Genomic DNA, 22,973 nt, shown 5'->3' on the forward strand with positions numbered 1-22,973 from the left:
TGCATTACATGAAAAATCTCCTAATTGCTTCTAGCATAATTTATTAAATTGTGCTAAAATTTACAAGGGTTCAATTAAAAAATATCTTAATTCTAAATGATATAATAGAAAATATATAATAGTGCAGTTATAAGCACTTATCTGAAAATAAAAATTTAAAGAAGTGAATTTAAAGAAGGGATTAGCCAAAGAAAATATATACACAACCCATGGACACAGACAACAGTATGATGATGGCCAGAGAGAAGTGGGGGGCAAGAGCGGGTAGAGGGGGTAAAAGGGGGGAAATAGGGACATCCTATATAATCCTATCTAATAATAGAGAAACATGGTAATTAACTGTAACTTCGCTACCCTTCCCATGGGCTAATCAGCAAGACATGCAAATTAACTGCCAGCCAAGATGGCGGTTAATTTGCATATATCGGCTGGGAGTGTAGCAAGCCAGGCGGCCGAAAACAAGCTGGGCAGTGGAGGTGGGAGCAAAACAAGCCGGCCGGGTGGCTGAGGGAGGCGGGAACAAACAACCTGGGCCAGGGGCTGAGGGAGGCGGGAACGATCAACCTGGGCCAGGGGCTGAGGGAGGCAGGAACAATCAACCTGTGCCAGGGGCTGAGGGAGGCGGGAACGAACAACCTGGGCTGGGGGCTGAGGGAGGCGGGAACAAACAACCTGGGCTGGGGGCTGAGGGAGGCGGGAACAAACAACCTGGGCCGGGGGCTGAGGGAGGCGGAACAAATAAGCTGGCCGGGCAGCTGAGGGAGGCGGGAACAAACAAGCTGGCCGGGCGGCTGAGGGAGGCAGAACGAACAAGCTGGCCTGGGCCCTGAGGGAGGCGGGAACAAACAAGCCGGCCGGGCGGCTGAGGGATGCGGGAATGAAACAAGCCGGACATCCCCCGAGGGGTCCCAGACTGCGAGAGGGCACAGGCCGGCCTGAGGGACCCCCCCCTTCCCCGAGTGCACAAATTGTTGTGCACCGCGCCTCTAGTAATAATAAAAGGCTAATATGCACATTGACTGAATGGCAGAATGGCCAGTTGCTATGATGCGCACTGGCCACCAGGGGGCAGACGCTCAATGCAGGAGCTGCCCCCTGGTGGTCAGTGCACTTCCATATGAGAAGCTGGCTCATGGCTGGCCAGCACAGAGGTGGTGGCAGGAGCCTCTCCCACCTCCATGGCAGCACTAAGAATGTCCAACTAACGGTTTAGACCTGATCCCTTGGGGACCTAAGCCTTTAGTCGGACATCCCCTGAGGGGTCCCTGGCTGCCAGAAGGATGTTTGACTGCAAGCTTAGGCCTGATCCCCTGGGGAGTGGGTCTAAGTTAACAGGTGGACATCCCCCAAGGGGTCCTGGACTGCAAATGGGCACAGGCCAGGCTGAAGGACCCCCCCCCCACCCGAGTGCACAAATTTTTGTGCACCAGGCCTCTAGTAGTTAAATAAGTGGCATTTAAATAGTTTGATTTTAATGTAATCTCTTTTTGTGCAGATATCTATTCCTTATTTTTTATTTTATTTTTTGAAATCACCACTAATCCCCCCTACACCCTCTTCCAACTGACCCCACCTCCCTTCCCCAGCAGTCACCACATTGTTGTCCATGTCCATGAGTTATTTCTCTCTTTTTTTCTTTTTTGCTCAATCCCTCCACCCCACCCCTGCCCCCAATTGTCAGCGTGCTCTCTATTTTTGAGTCTGTCTCAATTTTGCTTCTTAGTTAAGTTTGTTCATTAGATTCCACATATGAGTGAAGTCATGCAGTACTTGTCTTTCTCTGATTAGCTTATTCACTTAGCATAATACTCTTCAGGTCCATCTATACCAGGGGTCCTCAAACTACGAGGACCACATGCAAATACAAATATTGTATTTGTTCCCGTTTTGTTTTTTTACTTCAAAATAAGATATGTGCAGTGTGCATAGGAATTTGTTCATAGTTTTTTTTTTTAAACTATTTGTACAGTGTCTTTGGCCTATATTTTTATAATCTGAAGCAACCATTCTTTGTCATGAAACCTTGAATTAACCAAGAACACATATCAATATGAAGAATATAAATTTTGGTTTGGGGGGGCATCATGTCCTACTTCTCTATCACAAAGCTGAAGAATTGAGCAGTGATGTTTGAATGCCTCTTCTTTCCACCTGAATGGAATGGAAAATTACATAAAAATTGAACAAAGAAACTGCCTTGACCTTCTCAGTTGCTTGGAAATGGGAGTGTTTATTCAAGCATTTACATGGTGGCCCTGGCTCAGGGTGCCCTTGGCTAATATAAACTGTTCTCTGGAGGTGTAAGATAAGCAGCTTGAGGTATATGCTTTCTCCACTTTGTCTCTGCTCAACTCCTCCATCTGGTGACTTAGAGATCTTGAGGAAAAATCCTCTGTCTGTCCTAACACCCATGGACTCCAGCACCAGGCACCCAACAGGTCTGGCTTCTACCCTTGTGTTTTATGACCCATTCTCCACAGAACATCAGAACCATCTTCTTAAAATCCTAATATATAAAGAGCCAGGGTCTGTAACGTCCAGAACAACTGAATGGACAACCAAACACCAGGCTGTGTGCGCAGCAGGCTCAGGTGGGTGGGGACTGGCAAGTGGGCTGAACTGCTGACCTCTCCATCCCTCCTGGGTTGCGGGTGCCGTAGCAACCCAGCACTGACTGCCACTGCCATGGGCGCTGCGGCAACCCAGTACTGACTACCACCGCCAAGGAGGGTGCGATGTGATTGGTCGGGGGACCCCGCCATTGCCCCATGATTGCCCCGCAGAGGGAGGCCCAGACCACCACTGGGGGGCTCCACAGTCACCCCAAAGAGGGAGGCCCAGGCTACCCGGCTGGCGGCAGTGGGCAGGGCCTCCCTCCGCAGGGTGATCAGGTGCAGGGCTCCCAGACTGCGAGAGGGCACAGGCCAGGCTGAAGGCCCCCCCCCCCACCCGAGTGCACAAATTTTTGTGCACCAGGCCTCTAGTAGTTAAATAAGTGGCATTTAAATAGTTTGATTTTAATGTAATCTCTTTTTGTGCAGATATCTATTCCTTATTTTTTATTTTATTTTTTGAAATCACCACTAATCCCCCCTACACCCTCTTCCAACTGACCCCACCTCCCTTCCCCAGCAGTCACCACACTGTTGTCCATGTCCATGAGTTATTTCTCTCTTTTTTTCTTTTTTGCTCAATCCCTCCACCCCACCCCTGCCCCCAATTGTCAGCGTGCTCTCTATTTTTGAGTCTGTCTCAATTTTGCTTCTTAGTTAAGTTTGTTCATTAGATTCCACATATGAGTGAAGTCATGCAGTACTTGTCTTTCTCTGATTAGCTTATTCACTTAGCATAATACTCTTCAGGTCCATCTATACCAGGGGTCCTCAAACTACGGCCCGCGGGCCACATGCAAATACAAATATTGTATTTGTTCCTGTTTTGTTTTTTTACTTCAAAATAAGATATGTGCAGTGTGCATAGGAATTTGTTCATAGTTTTTTTTTTTAAACTATAGTCCGGCCCTCCAATGGTCTGAGGGACAGTGAACTGGCCCCCTGTTTAAAAAGTTTGAGGACCCTTGATCTATACTGTCACAAAGGGTAAAATTTTCTCCTTTTTACTGATGAGTAGTATTCCATTGTGTAAATATACCACAGCTTTTTTATCCACTCACCGACCGAAAGGCACTTGGGCTGCTTCCCAATGTTGGCTATTGTAAATGATGCTGCAATGAACATAGCAGTGCATATATTCTTTTGAACTAGTGTTTTGGAATTCTTTGGATATATTCCCAGAAATGGAATTGCTGGGTCATAAGGCAGATCCACTTTTAATTTTTTGAGGAAACTCTGTACTACTTCCCACAGTAGCTGCACCAATCAGCATTCCCACCACAGTGCACTAGGGTTCCCTTTTCTCCACATCCTCACCAACACTTGTTGTTTGATGATTTATTGATGATAACCATTTTGACAGGTGTGAGGTGATATCTCATAGTGGTTTTAATTTGTATTTCTCTGATGATTAGTGATGTTGAGCATCTTTTCATATGTCTATTGGCCATCCATATGTCCTCTTGGATAAGTTACTACTCAGGTCCTTTGCCCATTTTTTTAATTGGATTGTTTGTTTTTTGGTGTTGAGTTTTATTAGTTCTTTATACATTTTTTATATTAAGCCCTTATCAGATGTATTGGCAAATATGTACTCCCATTCAATGGGTTGTCTTTTCATTCTGTTGATGGTTTCCTTTGCTATGCAAAAACTTTTTAGTTTGATGTAGTCCCATTTGAGGTTTTTCTTTTTTTTTCCCCTTGCCCAAGTAGATATATCAGAAAAAAATATTGCTATGAGAAATGTTTGAGATTTTACTGCCTATACTTTCTTCTAGAATTTTTATGGTTTTGAGTCTAACATTTAAGTTTATAATCCATTTGAGTTTATTCTTATGTGTGGTGTAAGAAAGTAGTCTAGTTTCATATTTTTGCATATATCTGTCCAATTTTCCCAACACTATTTATTAAATAGACTGTATTTACCCCATTGAATTTTTTTGCCTCTTTTACCAAATATTAATTGACTATAAAGGCATGGGCTTGTTTCTGGTGTCTATTCTGTTCCATTGATCTGTCTGTTTTTATGCCAGTACCATGCTGTTTAAATTACTGTGGCCGTGTAGTACAGTTTATTAGGTTGCATGATTCCTCCAAACTTGCTCTTTTTTCTCAAAACTGCTATTGCTATTTGGGGTCTTTTGTATTTCCATATACATTTTTGGGGTATTTGATCTAGTTCTGTGAAATATGCCATTGGAATCTTGATAGGAATTGCATTGAATCTATAGATTGCTTTGGGTAGTATGGACATTTTAATGATGTTAATTCTTCCTATCCATGAACACAGATATGTTCCCACTTATTTGTATCTTCTTCAATTTCTTTCTTCAGTGTATTATAATTTTCTCAGTACAGGCCTTTTACATCCTTGGTAAGTTTATTCTTATGTATTTTATCCTTTTTGAAGCAATTGTAAATGGGATTACTTTTTTTGTTTTACTTTCTGATAGTTCATTATTATTTTTTAAACAATGCAACTGATTTCTGGATATTTATTTTGTATCCTGTAGCTTAGCTTAATTCATTTACCAATCAGAGTAGTTTTTGATAGAATCTTTAGGGTTCTATCTGTACAGTATCATGTTACCTGCAAACTTCTTCTTGTCTGATTGCTGTGGCTAGTATTTCCAGTGCTATCCTATCCTATATAATAAAAGCCCAGTGACCATAGTAGCAGAACAACCAGAATGACCACTTGACCAGTCACTATGAGGTGCACTGACCACCTTTTGGTCCCTTTCCCTGGACCGCAGGCTCCTATTGCCAATGGCAAATGGAAACCGGGGTGGGTGGCGGGGGATATGGGTGGCGCCAGGCCAAGGCCCCCACCCTACCATTCGCCCACACACAGAGGGCAACCCGTGGCCAGGAGGGGGCTGGCAAGCGGGCAGCAATGGCCGACCTCTTGGTCCCTCCCCCAGCCATCGGGCTCCCATTGTCAGATGGGAACGGAGAACCAGGGTTGGGGTGGGGGGCGGGAGTGCCAAGTGGGCAGAATGGCCAACCTCTTGGTCCCTCCCCCTCCCCTGCCTGCAGGCTCCTATCACCAGATGGCAAATAGGGAACCAGGGTGGTGGCAAGATGGCCCTGATCACAGGCTAGGCCTAGGGACCGTACCTGTGCACAATTTCATGTGCCGGGCCTCTAGTGTTCAATAATAGTGGTGAAAGCAGATATCCCTGTCTTGGTACCAGTCTTAAGGGGAATGCTTATAGTTTTTGCCCATCAAGTATGGTGATGGCTGTGGTTTTTGTCATATATGGCCTTCATTACATTGGGGTATATTTCCTCTATTCCCACTTTTCTGAGAGTTTTTATCATAAATGGGTGCTGGATTTTATCAAATGCTTTTTCTGCATCTATTGATATGATCATGTAGTTTTTATCCTTCATTTTGTTTACATGGTGCATCACATTTATTGATGTGTGGATATTGCACAAACCTTACCTCCCTGAAAGAATTCCCACTTGATCATTGTGTATGATCTTTTTAAGTTATTACTGGATTTGGTTTGCTAATATTTTATTGAGGATTTTAGCATCTATATTCATCAGGGATATTGACCTATAATTTTCTTTCTTTGTTAAATAAGTGGCATGCAAATAGTAGACTCTTTATCTGGTTTTGGAAATAGGATGATGTTAGTGTCATCAAGTGAGCATGGGAGTCTTCATTCCTCTTGAATTTGTTGGAATAGTTTAAGAATATAGGTATTAGTTCTTTGAAAATTTGGTAAAATTCATCTGTGAAGCCATGTGGGCCAGGGCTTTTGTTTGATGGGAGTTTTATTTTATTACTGTTTCAATTTCACAAGTTGTAATCTGTCTATTCAGATTTTCTTATTCTTCCTGATTCAGTTTTGGGAGATTGTATGTTTCTAGGAATTTATCCAATTGAATCCAGGTTATTCAATTTGTTGGCATATAGTTGTTCATAATATTTTGTTACAATCCTTTGTATTTTTTTTAGTATCATTTGTTACTTCTCTTTCATTTCTGATTTTATTTATTTGAATCCTCTTTTTTTAAAAATCCTCACCCAAGGATATGTTTAGTAATTTTAGAGAGAGAGAAAGGGGATGAGTGAGAGAGAGAAAGAAATATTGATGTGAGTGAGAAACATTGATTGGTTGCCTCCCATTCATGCCCTGAATGGGGATCTAACCTGCAAGGTAGGTATGTGCTCTGACAGGGATGTGAACCCATACCTTTTTGGTGCATGGGACGGTGCTACAATCAGCTAAGGTTTCTGAATAGGGAAGATCCTCTCTTCTCTCTCTCTCTCTCTCTCTTTCTCTCTCTCTCTCTCTCTCTCTCACACACACACACACACACACACACACACACACACACACACACCTTTGATGAGGTTAAAGTTTTGTCGATCTTGTTTATCTTTTCAAAGAACCAGCTCTTGGTTTCATTTAACTTTAGCATTTTTTTTAATACTCTATTTTGTTTATTTCTGTTCTGATGTTTATTATTTCTTTCCTTCTACTCACTTTGAGCTTTGTTTGTTGTTCTGTTTTAAGTTCCTTTAAGTGCAAAATTAGATTGGATACTTGAGCTTTACCTTATTTCTTGATATAGGCCTCTAATGCTATAAATTTCTGTCTTACGAGTGCTTTTTCTGTGTCCCACAGATTTGGGGTTGTTGTATGTTCACTTTCCTTTGTTTTCTGGTAGTTGTGATTTCTTGTTTGATCTCATTGCTAACCCATTCATTGTTTAGTAACTTATTATATAGCCTCAATATTTTGCTGTGTTTTCAGCTTTCTTCTTGTGATTTATTTCTACTTTCATAGAATTATGTTAAGAGAAGATGCTTGGTATGATTTCAATCTTCTGAAATTTACTGAGACGTATTTATGTTTGACTATGTGGTCCAACTTAGAAAACATTCCATGTGTACTTGAAAAGAATACATATTCTGCTTCTTTGGAGCGCAATGATCTGAAGATATCAAATAAATCCATTTGATCTCTTGTGTCATTTAAGGCCACTGTCTCCTTTATGATTTTCTTCCTGGAAGACCTACCCATTGACATAAATGGGATATTAAAATCTCCACAATGACTGCAATACAGTCAGTCTCTCACTTTATGTCCATCAAGATTTGCATGACCTATTTAGGTGCTCCTATGTTGGGTGCATACATGTTTATAAGGATTATATACTGTTGTTGGATTGCTTTCTTTGCCGTTGTAGTTTCCTCTTTTTTGTCTCTTACTATAGCCTAGGTTATAAAGTCTATTTTGTCACATATAAGTATTGCTAACACAGCTTTTTTTCCCATTTGCATGAAGTTTATTTTTCCATCCCTTTACTTTTAGTTTATGTGTGTCTTTCATTCTGACTTGGGTCTCTTGAAGACAGTATATCTGTGGATCTTGTTTTATATCCATTCAGCAACCCTCTGTCTTTTGATTGGAGCATTTAAGCCACTTACATGTAAAGTGATTATTGATAGGTTTGTATTTATTGCCATTTTATTTTTTTTAACTATGTTCCTCTGTTCTTTTTCTCCTTCTCCTTCTCCTTGAAGCAAACACTGCTTCAGGGGAACACTGCTCACGGGGAACACCCAACAGCTGAGATATCCTTCCAAACCTCCAGTTCCATCTATGAGAGCTTGGACAGCTCTCTTGAACTTCTGCATTTCCTACCAGTCTCCATATGGCTTCTTCTGTAAGTCCTTTGTTATAATTCTTCTCTCCAACTAATCTTCAATTGGTTATTTAGAATTATTTTTCTATAATTTAGTTATAATTCGTTTGGTCTTGAGGGGGGGTTGTGTAGATTCCATTTACTCTGCCATCATCTTTCTTCTGTAAGTCCTTTGTTATAATTCTTCTCTTCAACTAATCTTCAATTGGTTATTTAGAATTATTTTTCCATAATTTAGTTATAATTCCAGTTTGGTCTTGAGGGGGGGGTTGTGTAGATTCCATTTACTCTGCCATCATCTTGGATCTCCTTAATGTAATACCATTTGAAGAAATATAGTTCCAGGGATGGGATAGAAAAAGAGCTGATGACCATCATTGTTCTTGATTAGCTTGGGTCTTAAATTAAAAAGGTCCAGCGTGCTTCTGCCCATTTTCTACATTTTTCCATACTTGTTTTGGTAAGTTCTGGGACATTTAAATTGAAGTGTGTTTCATTTAACCCTGCATTTCTATCAAAGGATTCAAGACCTGCAAAAGCATGGGGATAATTTGGGATGCTGGGATAGCAGACAATTCTCCATGACTCTTTGGCAGTTGCATGTCTCACAGATAGAGGTGCTATCAGCTTTTGTTCTGCATTATCTATTCAAGAATGCATGTATGATAAACATATTTGAAAAATAGGGATGGTGTCTCTCTCCAGAGCAAAGGGCAGACATAGTTACTGTTTAGTGTAATAAAGTTAATGTATCTCACTGGGGAAAATGTCAGGCAGGCTTACTGCTCATTATAAAAGATTCGTGTTCTCTAAACTCTGGTTTTCTTTTCCTTGTGTACAGTTATTACCTAGCTCTTTTTGTGATGCCATGTGAGAATTAAGATGAGGGGAAGTGGAACAAGAAATACTGATGCTCTAACTCTGCAATGACTGTTAGTAATAAATTTTCCTTTGTTTCTGACCCAGAAATCTTGTGTCTTACACCAATATCCTTAAAAATGTGTCAGGCTAAAGCAGTGGTCGGCAAACTCATTAGTCAACAGAGCCAAATATCAACAGTACAACGATTGAAATTTCTTTTGAGAGCCAAATTTTTTAAACTTAAACTATATAGGTAGGTACATTGTTATTAACTTAATTAGGGTACTCCTAAGGCTTAGGAAGAGCCACACTAAAGGGGCCAAAGAGCCGCATGTGGCTCACGAGCCGCAGTTTGCCGACCACGGGTCTAGGGAACATCAGAATCAGGAAATAAAGAGGCTTACCTTGATTCTCTCTCGAGCAAAATTGAGGTAAGTTTCACCAGGCTTATCTCCAATGTCAGACAGTGCTATTGAGTAAGGATCAGAATTGTTGACTCGGGCATTCACACACCACTCCACATTAAACAGATGTGCAATGGTGTGAATTGCTAAAAAGGGCAGAAAAGAGAAACAAAGGAGGTAAAGAATGTGGGCAATTTTATTACCCCTTCCAACTCTCCCATCCACACTCGTCTTGTATACTTGTTTCAGATAGACGAGTGTGGATGGGAGAGTTGGAAGTGGTCAACCTCAGGGAATGTACCTCAAAACAATGTACGTCCCCCGCGCTGCGTATCCCGAGGTCCACCTGCGCCGCATCTCCTGTCGCCCGACTGACCGACACCCCCCACTTCTTCTAATGCCACTTCTTCAAAATAGACTCGCCCAGGCTGAAAACCGACTTCTGCACATGGGCCATGAAGTTTCAATTGCACTGTACGTGCGCACCCGCACGTGGTATTTTGTGCAAGAGCCACACTCAAGGGGCCAAAGAGCCACATGTGGCTCACGAGCCGCGGTTTGCCGACCACTGGGCTAAAGTATGCACTTGCAATTAGAGTAAAATGCCAGGACCTTTACTGTTATTGACAGCTAGGTATTTGGGCTAGTAGGAATGCTGATTCCCTATTTGTTATAGTATCATTTTCATGAATATCAGATAACAGAAATATTTTATTTGGACTGATCAGTAAGCCTATGTTTCAGACCAGAGATTAGTAAACTACCACCTTCCACCCACCTCCATAGGCCAAATCTGGCTTTGCACCTGTTTTTGTAAACATAGTTTTGTTTGAAAACAACCATGCACATCACTTACATGTTGTTTATGGCTTCTTTTACACTACATCAGAACTGAGTAGCTGCCAAGGCTAAAATATTTATTATCTGGCTCTTTAGAGAAAACAATTGCTGGCTTTTATTATATAGAAAAATAAGACAACCAAATATTCAGGATACCATTAGTTGATTTAGGAATATTTAGTGTAGAAAGATAAAATAGAAATTGCATGATAGGATGAGAGGGAGCTTGACAGTTAACCACAGACAGACTCACTGACTGTATACACTACACTTGTGTAATGTATTCAACAAATATGCAAGACATAATCACATAACCTAATTCTTCAAGACCCAGCTCAATTTCTAAGCCTATTCTGATTTTATATTGGGAAATTTGTTTTTTATCCTCAGAGCTGCCTTAACACTTTATCTTAAACATCTTCTATAACCAATTTTCTGCCTTATGTTATGTTTACATACACATGATTTCTCTTGCTAGACTATATATTTCTTAGGGAGGAATCCATATTAAAAACAGATTAACAAACTGTTACTTCCATGATCCAACTTTAGGGATAATGATTCACCTTTATGGACCTATACATTGACTTTAGCAAATCCCCTTTTCTTTTTTTAAAAAGTAGGAATCATTAAAATGTTTTTCTTTTCCTTCTGTAAGTCTAAATAGCAAATTATGTCCTTAAACTGAAAAGTTAATTATGTTTCAAAGTACTGTCTTTGTGGAAGATTTCCTTTTCCAATTATACTTCTAAAAGTCTAATTTCATTTCCTTAGTTGGTTTCAAATTAATAAAGTATGAGGGTGACATAGAATGCAATCATTCCTGTTGGCAGGGTAAAGCACATACACACATTGATTCTTTTTAAGAAGGTGATGCTAGAAAAGATACAACTCTGAGTTAGACATAACCAAATATCAGAAATAGAAAAAGAGGGTGAGTCAATCAGTTGCCACAAATTTCATGTTACACAATCATGGTAGCAGGATTAAAGTATGTATGAGTGGAGTGGCACAAGACTTAGATCAACACACAGAAGCAAAGTCTTGAAGAAGGAAGATACATCAATATGTCAGAGGGGTTACTGAAATGAGTCACTAGGGGAGATGTTTCATGGATAGATGGCTTAATACTCTATAAGAAATTTAGGATGAATAATAACAATTAATGATAATAACATTAGCAACAATATTGAGTGTTTGTTAAGAGCCAGGCACTTTGCTAAGAAATTTAAATGTATCTAATTGTCATAAAACCTTCTAAAGCAAAGCTGATTGTTACCCTCATTATACAGATGAGGACATCTTGGTTTAAATAATGCTGAAGGTCAAGCAACTAGTAAGTGACAAGTGAAGTTTAATTCAAGATAAGATCATCTCACTCCAGATCACTAACTTTTTAGTAATTATAGTCCGCTGCCTTCAGATAGGCAAAGCTACTTCCCAGGAGGCCATCTGCTCCTATGAAGGAAAGCCTTAACTGCTGGAAACCTCAGTAAAATGGGGTGTTGAAATAAAGGGGTTAAGATGCATAGTTTCAGGTATGATTATCCTTTGAAGCTCATTTAGTCCCCTGAGACATGCCCCTTTATTGTCAGTCCAACCATCAGAGAGAGGTTGTTACTGCTCCTTAAACAACTCCACTTGCTGACAACAGCACCACATATACTGGTATTTACAGTTCAGATGTTCTTACTTCCACAAATTGATTTCTGTGCCATTCACACTTGCAGGAAGAGTATTCTTGTCGCAAGCCACACCATTAACATATTTAACACTTTTGCATAAGAACAGGCAAAACTTGATCTAGGTCTTTAAGATGTGCTAATAATAATTTTTCAGGCAAATCTCATTATGTTTCAATGCTTTCAGAATAGTTCAACTCTAAAGTAATTATGACATATGCCAGCTGTTGGTCCAGAGCTAGGGTTTCAAACAAATGCTGGAATCTCTTCAGAGAAACCTGTAGCTTTCAGTAGGACAAGAGGCATGGTGGGAGGAGAGTCAGATAATAGCGACCACCCTGATTTTACTGTTTAATTCTTAGTCTCTTAGTTTCACTCTGACCTTAAGAAAGTGTAACTGAAAGAAAAGCAAAACTTTTATAGTCAATAGAATAGGAAAGTTAAAAAAAAAGTTGAGTGAACAGAGAGATGCTTAAAGTAGAAATTCAAGAATATTGAAGAAGTACACCTCTCATATAGAACAGAAATTAGAGAGTTTAAGGAGGAGTGAAGTGTCAAGTCTCATGTGTTTGCCCAGACATTGAACTAAGAATAATCAGATACTAAGACAGTCCATATTGGATCACTGTTGGAACTCAGAACACATACCTGTAGGCTGAAACTGGATTATTTTACTCTTACAGCCAAAGGCCACCATCAACTTCATGGAGAAGCGCAAAGCTGAAGGAACAAGAACGCATGTGTTCCTTTGTATCATATAGAGACCAGGTTTGTTTTTGCCTTTTCAGCTGATCCTCACCAGGCTTCAAATTCTAATAAAATGAAATTCTTTTAAAGGGAAGAGCAAAAGGAATATGCGTATTTTACAAGGCTTCCAGCACTTTAGATTTAAACAATATGGCATCAATATGAAATAAGTGATTGTATTTATTTCTGACAATTCTAACTAAACTACCTGTCACTTAAAGTTCAGAATTATGTCTTACTATTTTTTGCACTCTCCATTAAAAACACCTATTACAGTCATTGGTATATCAGAGGAGCTTATTAAATATGTAATGAGTCAGTATCATGATTTTTATAAGTTGTACAGATTGATGTAGCTATAATAATAAATACTCATAAACTATATGCAATATAAAATTTCTTCTGATTTTTTCTACATCTACTATGCCATATAATGACCACAAGACATACTCAGTTAACTGCATTCTATTATTTTCACATGATGCTGTTACCCTAGTAGGAAGTCAGTATGAGACCAATAAATGGATGTCAGTTCTGATCATGAAACTGGGCTGTTGCCATTTCTTTATTGGACTGGTGCCATTTCTCTATTGAAAACTAACTGTAGAGCCATAAATTGTGTTACAAAGTTGGCAAATTCATTTTGTTAATCAAGCCGTGCATACCCAAACTAAATTTCACTTCCTCCTGAAATTGACTCTCCCACGTGTTACATACTTCAAGAGTACTGGAAATATCGGAGGAATACTTTGTAAAGTATATGACTGTTTAACCACTATGCTATACCCTGACAGTAATATAAAATAATATTGAATATAAACTATAATTGAAAAAATTTAAAAATATTTTCTCTCAGTTTACAAGAGTGAAATCTCTAAGTCATCTGGGGCATCTGCCTCTTCTTTGCCATTCCATATCTATTCCATTCTAAATGTTGCAGAGTTCACCAGCATTAAGTGTTTTGAATCTACTACCTCTTTTTCATTTGCTCTGCCATCATTCTGATTTAGATCATATTTAGTTCTATTTGAGCCATTGCAATATATTTTCAATTGGCCTTCTTGAGTCTAGGTTCTTCCTTCTCCAATAAAACTAAGAGTTCTGCCAGACATATTTATACACACTCATTGTCCAAAAACAGTTTAATTACTTCAGACTGCCTAGTAAATACAAATCTATTCTTCACATATTTTTAAGAAGGGTTCTATAAAAATTAGCCTTACTTCTATCTAGTAATAAGCCCAGTGATTTTGATCACCCATCACCTCTCAAAGTCCCATTTTCTTGATTTCAAAATGAAGGGGTTGCAAATGTTTTCTTTTTGGCTATTGTTGATTTTATACCTTAACTGTTCATAGCGTAACATGTGTGTTGCCCATTAAATAACTCAAATATCTTGCTATTCTAAGATCTGCCCTAAAGGGTTCATAAACATGAACTCATGTGAACTTTGCTGTTGTTGTTTCACCAAAGAGCAAAACATGAATTTTATGTAGATGACACTGTATAATCTTAATGTTCAAATAAAACCAAATATGTCCTTCGTGATTTTGATGAAAGCTGGGGATCCTCTCTACGGAGGAATTACACACTGAATTTTATAAGGTAGGTATGTAAACTCTCTGAGGGTCTATGGAATTACCCTGCACTTTTCTGATTTGACATCCTTTTTCATACTATTCTATGATCTACATTTTTTCATCATATCCCAGGTAACATTGTGATATCTAATTCAAATGTGATATTCTGCATTGTCTTCTTTAATCTCACTAACTGGATATGAATGACCCATTCTCTAACCCCACCCTGGCATTTTGGGTGCATTTCTCATAGTACATCTGACATTCTGCCTCATACTTAATTCTTTGTATTCCACTCAAATTCCCTCTACTATGGTGCAAGAACCTAGCAAGCAGGACTGTTATCTTATTCCCTTTGCTTCCTCCTGAACCCTTCAACACACTGCCATAACCCTGATATAGAGTTTGAACATGAAATATATTCAGTGAACATCTATTAAATCGATGAATAAATGTGTTAGGGCATCGGTTTTAAAACACTAATCTAATTTTTCATTTACTTGTTTATTCATTTGGTCACTAATGAAAGTAATTTGCAAAATATTTTAACAATAAATAACTGGAAATAAAAGGCGAAGGTGAGCCATCTGGTATTAGAACAGCTTTAGAATTTCATGGAATATTTCTGAGTCTAGATTTTGTTCAGATTCTGTGATAAAATTATGTTAGTCACCATGACGCTAGGGTCCACTTTCACAACCATGAGTTCAATGTTACATTTGCAATGAAAAATGTTCAACCTTGAAGGACTTCTTTTTTAACTTGGAGATAATACAACCCATGTCCTCAGTTCCTCAAGGAGATTCTTTAAAGATGAGGAACCTCTTCATCGGACACTTTGTGAAAGCACCATGCAACCTTGAAGGACTTCTTTTTTAACTTGGAGAAAATACAACCCATGTCCTCAGTTCCTCAAGGAGGAACCTCTTCATCGGACACTTTGTGAAAGCACCATTTGCTTAATAAGATAGTGGTTTGCTTCCTGATGACAGGGTAAATAATCCATTTTGTGTGTGCATTCCTGATATTTTTCATTTTTTTCTTTATCTTATAAAATGTATTAATTAATGTATTCATTTATTACACTATTACAGATGCCCCCCCTCTTTACCCACCTAGACCCAGGCCTCTCCTCCCCTCCCTCTGACCTTCTGAGAAAGACAGATATTTGACCCTACTTAACTGTTGACTAAAAAAGTCTGTGTCCTTCCATTGAATATGCTTTGTATGTAGTATAAACAAGACTAGGACAGTGGGTTGTATTTGGGCATAGGACGGTGACTCTTTCCTATATCTATCATCTTGCAAGGCCTCCAATGAACAAATAATCACTAAGCAGGTTCTAGCTTCAGTAAAGAAATAACACCATCTCCTCAGGTCAGAACTGCAAGACTGAATTTCCTGGCAGAAAAGGAAATGGCTTTCCATGCCCAGGAAGGCTGACACGACATGTTTTTTTCAAATTAGAGGAAATTTTCTCAACAAAACTGTATGCACAGTGCCTGTGGCTGTCACACTTTCAACTTTCCACAACTTCCCACTTCATACAATAGGTACTGACACACTTATACTACCTTTCTTTTGCAGGATTTAGTTATTAGGGCTCATGGAAGAATGAACATTTCAGGCCTTCTAATGGAGCTCTGTGCAAGAGAAGTTTTTTATGGGAGGAAAGCTGAGCTTCAGTCAAGAGGGCAATGTTGTATTGTGTTGTGTTTGTTTATTTGTTTGTTTGTTTTGTTTAAACCAAGCTGAGTCCTGGCTCTGAGGGGTGCGGGAGACAAAGTGAGGACATGGGCAAGTTCTGAAAGGTGATAGCCTCTAAATTAAACCCATAAGTCTGGAGCTGGCTTAATCACAAGTTGTGTTCTATAGCAGTTTTCTTTTGGTGAGAAGCAACTTCCTCTCCTCACAAAAGGTTCACATCTTCCTACCTCCTCTTCCAGTCACAGCCCTGTGATAAGGGAAGAAAGAGTTGGGGCCCTTCACTCAGGCAGCCATTCATTTGTTTATTCAAGAGCATGTAGGAGATTCAGCCATTATGGACCCAGCCAACAATTAATTATGACCAAGAAAGACAGTTGCCACTTATATTCTATCTAGGAACTGGTGAGCTCCCTTGAGACAGGTTCGAAGATTAGAAGCCATCAGGGGCAGGAAGGGCAGGGAGTCTGTGCAAGATACTCAGAATCCCTAGTTTTCTGGGATAGCTAGAGCACTCTCCTACTCTGGTTGACATCTGTGACATTTTTACTTAGATGAAGGGTTGCCTGGGTTTAAAGAGAAGTGGTGCCTGAACAAACTAACACTATAGATTGACAGGTGTCAAATTTTGCATGAGGCTATCCAGTATTTAGCTTTCTGGTTAAAGAATAAGTAAATAGTCTGCCCGGTGTAGCTCAACGGTTGAGCATCGACCTATGAACCAGGAGGTCAGATGTAGCTCAACGGTTGAGAATCACCCTATGAACCAGGTCAGGGTTCCATTCCCAGTCAGGACACTTGCTTAGGTTGTGGGCTCGGTCCCCAGTATGTGGTTGCATCTCATCATTGATGTTTCTAGCTCTCTCTCTCTTCTTCTCTTAAATCAATAAAAATATTTAAAAAGAATAAGTAAATAAACCAGAAATGTAAATATTCAATTTTTTTTTGTTTTGACAATTAAAATTCTTTATTTTGCAATAGGATGTTCACAATTGGAACTCATCATTATTGAAAATGTGAAGGCTGGAAGAAGGGACAAAATGTTTTTCCAAAACTGCCATAAAGGTGTGTCTTAATGCTCTATGGACAAAAGTGGCCATCTGTTTTACAGGCTGACTCTTGGATCTGACAGAAGTTTCTCTGGTCCACCCTCATGGGCAGATAATGCAAGATGAGTTTCCACGTACTGTCCTTAGATTAATGCTGGATATTGGCAAAGTGACCCACAGGAATGTACTTCAGATTGGGATAGTAATTATTTGTTTATACCTGTAAAACTATGTTCCATGATGGGGGATGAAGCAGTGGTTGTCACAACAGAAGAAAAATAAACGTGAGAAGATCTAGTTTCCTACCTTTGTGGGAATAAAATTACCCCTTCTGTCCCCAACAGAAGCACACACAGACACCTCTGTTGCCTGACTTTCCAAGTCCTTTAAGGAACACATTACATACCAGAAGAGGGGCCTGCTGCTACTATCTCTGCATTTTGTCATCATTCACTTCTACATTTATAGTAACTCTGTGGAGGCCAAAAGGAATGAACGTAAGAGCCCATGATACTATCACTGATACTATCAAATGTCCTATCTCATCCACTCCCCCTGGCCCACTCACTCTTTTGAGCAGCTATGAGCCCTTGTTTGGCACTCTGCATTTGAATCTTTTATTTGCATGCACTCCCTTAGCCATAAGATTGTAATTCAGATCAATTCAATTCCACTCAGTTTAAAATATTTATTCTGTACCTATTACACGTCAGGGACTGTGCGAGGTGCCAGGGATAAATATCTAAGACATGGTTCCTGGATTCTAGTAAACAGTTTAATATATAGATGAGGAGGCTGGCATTCTTTCCAAGCTGAGTAGAATAAGAACAACCACTGAAGTAAGGCCAAAGAAACAGGTAGAAGGGCTGGCTGAAGGAAGAGGTGTAGGAAATGGTCCTTGGACATGTGACATCTGTGATAAGCTAGGGATATGTTAATGTTTCTTAGTCAAGAGTAGGGAAAAGGAAAGGATAATTGTATTTCAGGCAGAAGGCAAGCATGTGAAAAAGACTGAAACATGTAATATCTGACCCATTTGGAGAATGAAAGTAGTTCAGTACCAGTAGAGCATACAATTTAAAATGGTGGCGATCAGTAGGAGGTAAGTCTTGGACTCAGATGATTAAGGGTTTTGTCTATTATGCTAAAGAGCTTGGATTTTTATCCTAAGGCCAAAGGAAGTTATGCAATGGTTTGTGCAAGTGAGCAATGGAAAGTATTAATTTTTGGTGCAGCATAAAAAAATGGATTGCAGGAGGATGAGAATGAAGGTGAATGCTGTGGAATGAATGTTTGTGTCCTCCCCCAAATTCATATGTTGGAACCATAGATTCCAAGATGGTGGTATTAGGAGGTAATTAGGTCTTGAGGGTGGAGCCCTCCCGAATGGGATTATGACTTTATAAATTGTACCCAAGAGCTCTCTTATCCTTTCTGCCATTGAAGGACACAGCAAAATGATGTCTATGAACCAGGAAGTGGGTCTTCACCAAACACAGCATCTGCTGGGGGGTTGATCTTGGACTACCAAGCCTCCAGAATTGTGAGAGATAAATGTTTGTTATTTAAGCCTGCTTTTGGTTAAAGCAGCCTGAATGTGTTAACACATGGTACATTTGCAGTAAATTGAATAAGAAATGACTAAGGAGGTGGCAATTGGTTATAAAAAAACTACTTAGGTGACATAACCTAAAGAAGTTGGTGAATGAGGGGTGTGGGGCAAGCATCTAATCATGCCTACATTTGTACCTTGGTTACCTTGGTGAATGCTGGTGCCATTAACAAGGAAAGGAATGGAATAGAAAGCAGAAAAGCTGTATGGAAATTTAAAGAAAAAGTTTGTTTTAGACGTTTTAAGTTAAATTTTTGCACATTTGTACTTGTAGGATCATCTGAGGCAACTGCCCAGCAGGCGATCAGAAGTGTGGATCTGGAGCTCCTTGGAAGAAGGCTGGGTGTGTGTCTCATCTTCTGTGTATCCCCTGAGCCCAGCACCTGGCCCTGGCTCTGTAGCTATTCATTCCAGGTCTTCGATGATGGTTGTGATTATGGCACTGATGGGGATGGGTCTTTAATCAGATGTGTATATTAACAGTGTGATAGAATTTAGGCAAGGCGGGATTTTTCCCGAGGTTGGGCTTAAAACAAGTTGAATGGCTCCATTAGATTATTTGCCCTGTTGTGTCATTTCCTTTGATGTGTCCTTTGTTTGCAGTGAGACTTTAACTAGTCTCTCCTGGGAAATACATGGTCCATGAAGTGATCTGATGCTGCCCACAGGGTACCATAGCTCCAGCTGTTGCCATGAGAAAAAACAGCTGTCTCCAGAGCATTAGGATGGTGCATTCTCTCAAAAGCAAGGAGAAAGAAAATATTGCTTTAAACATCATCATCCACTAACGTTAATCAGCTTTTGCCTCGGGCACTCTGTGAGGTGCTGTGTTATTTATTTATTCTCTCTATTCCAGCTGACCAGTGACCCATCCAATTTAAAACTTAAAACTTCCAATAATATGTTCATTTATGTGTGCAGAAAATTAAAGTATTACTCTACTGTGATAAATATAAGAAATTTGATTCAAATTGCTCTGAGTGATTAATGGTTTTTCAGAGACACTGTTCTTACTGGTAAACAATCGACTGACTTCCTTACATTAGAAAGTTTCATCAGTGGTATGTGAAATTGTTTTTCATTCAACTGTCTATCAAAATTTGGGGAGGGGGTAGGAAATGCTGCTTCATTAAAGGTAGGCAGGAAATGTTTTTTGTTTTGTTTTTTTGTCTCATGTCACACTGGTCAGGTGCTCTCATAGCTCACATGGCACTAAACTTCATAGTGTGTGGGGTAGGGAAAGTGCAAATGATGAAAGCACAGATATCCAGAGGCCTGGCTATGGCCACAGTCAGTCTTAGCTCTTACTGGCATGAGCCTAAGCCAGGTGGGTGGGGAAAAAGGAACTCAGAAATCAAAGGCAGAGTGAAAGGTGGAAGCCGAGCAAGGAAATCCAGTAACAGGAAAACTAGGAAGAGATGGATATAGGGGGAAAAGGTACAATGAAAAGGAACTTATTTTACCTGATCACACATTATCCTTAACTGCTTTTGTCAACTTTGCACTGCTTATTTTCTTTTGTTGTTGAGATTTTTCTTTGTTTTTGCTCTATTTATTCCCTATATTCTTTTGGAGATTTTTCATTCCCTAAAAAACTATGATTAGAACTTATTTTATAGACAAGTAATTTTTCTTTAAATTGTTATGTACTTATTGAATACTTCTCAAGTTTTAAGTCTCTGTGAGATTGGAACTACGGGGATTACACATAAATAATTATGTATATTTTGCCAAACTGAAAGGAAAGGGCTAAATGTCTGAAATGTACAATGGAAGCTAAGAAGCAGAAGAAATTACTCCTAGATACACCAGAAAAGTGCAAAGAGTAGCAACATTTATAGCTGGGCAGTGAATTAGGATTGGTACTGCAGTAAGCAGAGGAATGTGGGGAAATCCATGAGCGAAGACCCAGCGATGGCAAAGCAAATAGCAGTTTCAAAGAAGCCCTGACAACTCAGCCAGAGAGGCTCAGTGGTTGAGTGGTCAACAGATGAACCAGGAAGTCACAATTTGATGCCAGGTCAGGGCACATACCAGGGTTGCAGGCTTGATCCCCAGTAGGGGTGGTGCAGGAGGCAGTCAATCAATCATTCCTCTCATGATTATCTCCCTCTCTTTGTCCCTCTCCCCCTCCTGAATCTTAGATTCCCAGATGATGGTATTAGGAGGTAATTAGGTCTTGAGGGTGGAGCCCTCCCGAATGGGATTATGACTTTATAAATTGTATCCAAGAGCTCTCTTACCCTTTCTGCCATTGAAGGACACAGCAAAATGATGTCTATGAACCAGGAAGTGGGTCTTCACCAAACACAGCATCTGCTGGGGGGTTGATCTTGGACTACCAAGCCTCCAGAATTGTGAGAGATAAATGTTTGTTATTTAAGCCTGCTTTTGGTTAAAGCAGCCTGAATGTGTTAACACATGGTACATTTGCAGTAAATTGAATAAGAAATGACTAAGGAGGTGGCAATTGGTTATAAAAAAACTACTTAGGTGACATAACCTAAAGAAGTTGGTGAATGAGGGGTGTGGGGCAAGCATCTAATCATGCCTACATTTGTACCTTGGTTACCTTGGTGAATGCTGGTGCCATTAACAAGGAAAGGAATGGAATAGAAAGCAGAGAAGCGGAGACTCCGCGGAGTTCTGGAAGGTGGAACCCTGCGAAAGCTGTATGGAAATTTAAAGAAAAAGTTTGTTTTAGACGTTTTAAGTTAAATTTTTGCACATTTGTACTTGTAGGATCATCTGAGGCAACTGCCCAGCAGGCGATCAGAAGTGTGGATCTGGAGCTCCTTGGAAGAAGGCTGGGTGTGTGTCTCATCTTCTGTGTATCCCCTGAGCCCAGCACCTGGCCCTGGCTCTGTAGCTATTCATTCCAGGTCTTCGATGATGGTTGTGATTATGGCACTGATGGGGATGGGTCTTTAATCAGATGTGTATATTAACAGTGTGATAGAATTTAGGCAAGGCGGGATTTTTCCCGAGGTTGGGCTTAAAACAAGTTGAATGGCTCCATTAGATTATTTGCCCTGTTGTGTCATTTCCTTTGATGTGTCCTTTGTTTGCAGTGAGACTTTAACTAGTCTCTCCTGGGAAATACATGGTCCATGAAGTGATCTGATGCTGCCCACAGGGTACCATAGCTCCAGCTGTTGCCATGAGAAAAAACAGCTGTCTCCAGAGCATTAGGATGGTGCATTCTCTCAAAAGCAAGGAGAAAGAAAATATTGCTTTAAACATCATCATCCACTAACGTTAATCAGCTTTTGCCTTGGGCACTCTGTGAGGTGCTGTGTTATTTATTTATTCTCTCTATTCCAGCTGACCAGTGACCCATCCAATTTAAAACTTAAAACTTCCAATAATATGTTCATTTATGTGTGCAGAAAATTAAAGTATTACTCTACTGTGATAAATATAAGAAATTTGATTCAAATTGCTCTGAGTGATTAATGGTTTTTCAGAGACACTGTTCTTACTGGTAAACAATCGACTGACTTCCTTACATTAGAAAGTTTCATCAGTGGTATGTGAAATTGTTTTTCATTCAACTGTCTATCAAAATTTGGGGAGGGGGTAGGAAATGCTGCTTCATTAAAGGTAGGCAGGAAATGTTTTTTGTTTTGTTTTTTTGTCTCATGTCACACTGGTCAGGTGCTCTCATAGCTCACATGGCACTAAACTTCATAGTGTGTGGGGTAGGGAAAGTGCAAATGATGAAAGCACAGATATCCAGAGGCCTGGCTATGGCCACAGTCAGTCTTAGCTCTTACTGGCATGAGCCTAAGCCAGGTGGGTGGGGAAAAAGGAACTCAGAAATCAAAGGCAGAGTGAAAGGTGGAAGCCGAGCAAGGAAATCCAGTAACAGGAAAACTAGGAAGAGATGGATATAGGGGGAAAAGGTACAATGAAAAGGAACTTATTTTACCTGATCACACATTATCCTTAACTGCTTTTGTCAACTTTGCACTGCTTATTTTCTTTTGTTGTTGAGATTTTTCTTTGTTTTTGCTCTATTTATTCCCTATATTCTTTTGGAGATTTTTCATTCCCTAGAAAACTATGATTAGAACTTATTTTATAGACAAGTAATTTTTCTTTAAATTGTTATGTACTTATTGAATACTTCTCAAGTTTTAAGTCTCTGTGAGATTGGAACTACGGGGATTACACATAAATAATTATGTATATTTTGCCAAACTGAAAGGA

The 22,973-nt window shown here is 39.7% G+C and overlaps 1 long non-coding RNA gene across 1 annotated transcript in view; it reads left to right on the plus strand.

Moving 5' to 3' along the window:
- The window catches only part of LOC102246476, a 62,747-nt gene extending 43,533 nt beyond the window's left edge, over window positions 1-19,214 (plus strand). The window contains exons 2-6 of the long non-coding RNA XR_314214.2: window positions 8,161-8,303; window positions 9,124-9,214; window positions 12,753-12,837; window positions 17,082-17,165; window positions 19,036-19,214. This is a non-coding gene — a long non-coding RNA (uncharacterized LOC102246476). The remainder of the gene's footprint in view (window positions 1-8,160; window positions 8,304-9,123; window positions 9,215-12,752; window positions 12,838-17,081; window positions 17,166-19,035) is intronic.
- Window positions 19,215-22,973: the final 3,759 nt, after the last annotated feature.

This window comes from Myotis brandtii, unplaced genomic scaffold (genome assembly GCF_000412655.1).
Source record: "Myotis brandtii unplaced genomic scaffold, ASM41265v1 scaffold508, whole genome shotgun sequence".
NCBI classification, from domain to species: domain Eukaryota; kingdom Metazoa; phylum Chordata; class Mammalia; order Chiroptera; family Vespertilionidae; genus Myotis; species Myotis brandtii.